The sequence below is a fragment of the Grammomys surdaster genome, unplaced genomic scaffold (genome assembly GCF_004785775.1).
Source record: "Grammomys surdaster isolate TR1022 unplaced genomic scaffold, NIH_TR_1.0 270, whole genome shotgun sequence".
Lineage (NCBI taxonomy): Eukaryota > Metazoa > Chordata > Mammalia > Rodentia > Muridae > Grammomys > Grammomys surdaster.
The window spans coordinates 1,884,591-1,890,223 of record NW_021604711.1 but is presented as its reverse complement, the minus strand read 5'-3'; positions in this window follow the sequence as shown (position 1 = coordinate 1,890,223).

Genomic DNA, 5,633 nt, shown 5'->3' with positions numbered 1-5,633 from the left:
CTGGCCTGGAACTCATTATATAGCACAGCCTGGCCTTGAACTTGTAGTAATTCTCTTTCCTCAGTTTCCAGGTACTCCCAGGCTACCACACCTCGTTTGTATGTTACTTTATTGTTTGTTTGATTTAGTTTAGTTGTTACTAAAGAGGTGTCTGGAGAGATGGCTCATTGGGTAAGAATGCTTTATGCCTGGTGTGAGGGCTCGTAACTTTTAATCCCAGCACACAGGAGGCAGAAGCTGATGGAATTCTTCTGTTAGTTTGAGGCCATCTAAAGCTAAGGGATGGAACGCTATCTCAAATAAAATGAAATATAACCTGGTATTGCTGCTCATATCTATAATCCCACCCCTTAGGAGAAGGCAGAGAGCCGGGCAGTGGTGGCTGGCACACACCTTTAATCCCAGCACTTGGGAGGCAGAGGCAGGTGGATTTCTGAGTTCAAGAGTTCGAGGCTAGCCTGGTCTACAGAGTGAGTTCCAGGACAGCCAGGGCTACACAGAGAAACCCTGTCTCGAAAAACCAAAAAAAAAAACAAAAAAAAACAAAAAAAAAAACAAGAAAAAGAAATCTTCCTGCCTCCACTTCCTAAGTACATAAGATAATAAGGCACATACCCCATCTTCTTCTTACCTTTCATAGAAATGTACTGAATTTAAAGAAAGTTTTTTAGCTCACAATTCAAGGCACAGCCCGTTGGGATGGGTAAGACCATGAAGTAGAAGGCTGTGCATCTAGTTACGTTTGTGTTTGTAGTCAGAAGAGAGCAATGAACTTAAGGCTTCTCAGACTTAAATACCCACTAGAGAGGGACTGGTGAGCTGGCTCAGTGATTTAAGAGCACTGGCTGCACTTCCAGAAAGGTACTGAGTTCAATTCCCAGTAACCACAGGGAGGCTCACGACTATCTATCTGTCTATCTATCTAAGGGCATCTGATGCCCTCCCTCTTCTGGCATGCAGGTGTACATGCAACAGAGCACTCATACATATTAGAGAGAGGGAGGGGTATAGGAGAGAAGGAGGGAGGGAGGGAGGAAGGGAGGGAGGGAGGGAGGGAGAGAGAGAAACATTAAAAGAAAAAAAACACCTACTAAAGAGCTGAAGAAATGGATAAGAGCACAAACCCTCTCTCAGAGGACCTGAGTTCACCTCCCAGAACCCACCCTGGGAGTTTAGTAACTGCAACTCTAGCACCAGGAGATCTGAAGCCTCTGGCCGCTGCCAATGCCTTGCAGTCATGTGTGCACCACACCCCTCACAGTTTTAAAAATAAAAAATAAGGGCTGGAGAGATGGCTCAGCAGTTAAGAGCACTGACTGTTCTTCCAGAGGTCCTGAGTTCAATTCCCAGCAACCACATGGTGGCTCACAACCATCTGTCATGGGATCCGGTGTCCTCTTCTGGTGGTCTGAAGGCAGCCACAGTGTACTTGTATACATAAGATAAATAAATATTTTTTAAAGAATTTTTTTTGTTGTTTTGTTTTTCGAGACAGGGTTTCTCTGTGTAGCTCTGGCTGTCCTGGAACTCACTCTGTAGACCAGGCTGGCCTCGAACTCAGAAATCTGCCTGCCTCTGCCTCCCAAGTGCTGGGATTAAAGGCGTGCACCACCACTGCCCGGCTAATATTTTTTTTAAAAATATGAAATAAAATAAAATTGGTCAGCACTCAAGAGCCAGAGACAATAGAATCTCTGAGTTTGAGGCCAGCCTGATCAACAGAGTGAGTCCCAGGGTAGCCAGGGCTACACAGAGAAATCCTGTCTCCAAAGAAAAAAACAATAAAACACCAAAAACTCAAAATCTATTTATAAAAATTGGTTTGGGATTTGTGCTGGCTGGTTTTCTATGGTGGCCTCTGGCTTTTATCTCTACTGCAAGGGGGAATGTGGCATTTCCTAACAGTCTACCCCTAACTGACTAATTTGGAAAGCTGTGTGAAGGAAATGAAGGGAACTGGCAAGGGCTAGACCTCTCAGGGCCTCCTGGCTGCAGGAATGCAGCACATCCTCTTTGTAAATAAAAGGTTTGCGTTCTTGTTTGATTTTTTCCCCCTTAATCTTTACATGCATAGGTATTTTGTCTGCGTGTTTGTCTATGTACTACATTGTCCCCATGGAGGCCAAAAGAAGGTGTCAGACTCCCTGAAAGTGGAGTTACAGATGATTGTGAGCCACCATGTGGGTACAAGGAATCCAATCGCATCTCTCCAGCCTTAGGAATAAAAATATTTTAATCTCCTCCACCTGGTAAAACCCTTGTTTATACAAGGGCTGGAGAGATGGTCCAGTGGTTAAGAGCACTAACCACTCTCTCCCAGTGCTCTTCCAGTCGACTTGAGTTCAGTTCCTGAAGTCCCATGTCAGGTGGCTGACAACTATCTGGAACTCTAATTCCACGGGATCCCTTGCTGTCTCCCGGTGTCAGTGGGCACCTATGTATATGTGGCAGATTAGTGCATGCATGCATACATGCGCGTGTGTCTCTGTGTGTGTAACGTGAGCATACACATAATAAACATCTTAAAAATATTGAATTTTTTGCATAAAAGCTTTACAAAGTGGGGGGTTATGTTATATATTGGTAGACTAGCCAAGTTTTTAAAACTATTTTTGCCAGATACATCCCTTTAATCCCAGTACACAGGAGGCAGAGGCCGGAGGATATTTGAGTTTGAGTACAGCCTGGTCTGTAGAGGTAGTTCTGTGCCATTCAGAGCTACACAAAGAAACTTTGCCTCCAAAAAAGTAACTAACTAACTAACTAACTAACTCACTAACTAAATATATAAATAAGTGGGGGTGGAGAAAGTTTAAGCTTGGCCTGGTGGTAAACATTGGGTTTTAAACCCAGGACAAAAGGCTATTTAAATATCAAAGCAGACCTGGCTGCCGAATTCTCCCCTCATCCCTCAGAAGTTGTAGTTACCCATTCTCTTTGTACGTTTGGGGCCTATTGGCTGCTGCGACTGCTCTCCCTCTCCCCTCTGTCCTCCCCACGTGGTACAGCTCGGTCTGCTAGCGTCCATGCTGGGCTCTCCCTGATATCCCTGCTCCTGCCATGCTAGCCCACATGACTATAATAAACCTCCCCATCATACTAGGAGCAGTCAATTTCCTTTCTTATTTTTTTTCATTCCTCTGGTGCCTAAATCTGGGACCAATCATGTTTCCTTTCCTTTTTATTTCTTTTATCTCCTCCTCTTCCTTCTCTTCTTTTCATTCCCTAAACACCTGTTACAGCAGCAGGTAAGGAGGCTGAGGAAGGAAGACCAGGAATTCAAGAGCAACGTGGGTTATGTAACAGCACCTGTCTCAGAAACAAAACCATAGGCCCGCTATAGTCCCAGGTGTGCTGGCACACATCTTTAATCCCATTGCTCCAGAGGCTGCTCTGTGAGTTTGAGGCCAGGCTGATCTATGTACTAAATTCCAGGCCTGTCAGGGCCACCCAGTGAGATCCTATCATAAATAAATAATGAATCGATCAATAAATACAATATGAAAAATAAAAGTCATTTTTACATTAAAAAAATTATATGTATATGGTGAGTGCTCTATCCGAATGTACACCTGTATGCTAGAAGAGGGTATCAGACCCCATTATAGATGGTTGTGAGCCACCACGTAGATGCTGGGAATTGAACTCTGTACTTCTGGAAGAACAGCCAGTGCCTTTACCTGCTGAGCCACCTCTCAGCCCCCTCTCAGCCCCCGTTATTTTATTTTATTTTTTAAGATTTATTCAATGTATGAGTGCTCTATCTGCATGTTCACTTGCATGCCAGAAGAGGGCATCAGATCGCATTATAAATGGTTCTGGGCCGGGCAGTGGTGGCGCACGCCTTTAATGCCAGCACTTGGGAGGCAGAGGCAGGCGGATTTCTGAGTTCGAGGCCAGCCAGCCTGGTCTACAGAGTGAGTTCCGGGACAGCCAGGGCTACACAGAGAAACCCTGTCTCGAAAAAACCAAAAAAAAAAAAAAAAAAAAAAAAAGGTTCTGAGCCACCATATGGTTGTCGGGAATTGAACTCAGGACCTCGAAAAGCAGCCTGTGTTTTTAACTGCTGAACCATCTCTCCAGCCATTCTTTATGGCCATCAAACAACAAAAGTTATTTGTTGCTGTTTTGTTGTCTTGTGTTTGTTTTTGTTTGTTTGTTTTGTTTTTATGACTGCTGCGTAAATTTCTAGGGGTTGGTTACCTGGGTAACCTGATAAAATTTTACAGTAGCTATGAGGGTAGAGAAAGCCGGTGCTGCTGTGGAGCATGCCCTAAGCAGGCGCAAGATGGAAATCTAACACGGGGGTAGGAGAAGGACTGCAGCCTAGGCCTCTGAGTTGCTTCTGATGATGACTGGTGTGGGGTCTGATCTTGGTCTGTGTTGGCTGTTCCTGTTTCTTCCTCTGTGAATCTGGGGTGATATCGCTTTAAAACTGTGTGGTATCTGTGCCTCTCTCAGGGAGCTCTTAAAATCATTAAGCCCGTTAAGATCAGGAGGGGCTCCTTGCTGTCAAGCCAACCACTTTAGCTACAGCATGGGAAAGAGCTGTGAGTAGGGCGCGGGCTGAGCAAAGCCGGTCACGGGTTTGGAGATAGTCAGGTCCCTGTTGCTGCTGAGGAGCTGCCTGAGGGTTAGGGGTCAACGCCTCCTCTCTTGACAAAAATGGTAGGACGGAGGCTTGGCCTGCTTAAACTCCTGGGATCTCTCCCAACACTGAGCCCCTCAGCTAGCAGGAAAAGGTTCAGCCTAGAGGCCATTGTCCAGAAGAGAAAAGTCTCGGGAGGTGGGTGGGACAGGAAGAAAGTGGGGGCGGGGCGCAGCTTTGTTCTCGGAGTAGCCTGTAGGGATGGGGGAGCAGGGCGAGAAACCCGTATCCAGCTCTTGTTCAGCCCGATGTGCCGCCACCTCCTGCAGCCCTCCGCCCTTTTCTTTGCCTCACGTCCCTCTCAAGGCTCTTTTGAGCCGGTGCAAACCAAACCCTTTGTGTTGGGTTATGAATAATAACTTCCAAGGAATTGAGCATTTTTTTTTGAGACATAGTTTTACTATGTAGCTTTAGGCTGTCCAGGAACTCAGAGAGATCTCCCTGCCTCTGCTTGCCTCATGATTGCTAGAATTAAAGTTGTGCACAACCATCCCCGGCTCCTAGAGAGGGCTTTTTCAGTAATAGTTGAGATAAGAAAGCATGGTGTGGGAGACACACAGGGGGAATAGGCAAAGTAGTGATCTGAGAAAACTGGCTACACAAACTTGGTAACAACGGCCAAGATGGGGTAAGTGGGGCCTGTAGGGGCTAGAGAATTGTCCCTGGCTTCATGAGAATGTTCATGTACCTCAGTCGTAAGTGGAAAACAACCTTCACCAAACCAAAGCCCAGCTTCCCACTTTTGGGAACCACCTTCGGACTACAAGTCCCAGCAGGCCCCGCACCATTGCGCATGCGTAACTGGGGTCCCCTGGCGAGCCCGGCGAGCCCGGGGGCCCAGTCCTTGCCCATTGTCTGGCGAGCAAGGGGCGGCACGGCACGGCGGGCACGCTCACGTCGTGGGTCGGCTGGGCGTCCGTGGCGTCCCGCGCCTCCGTGCAGGCCCCGCCCCGCGCCTCAGGACCGGCGGGGCCGGGCGCATCCC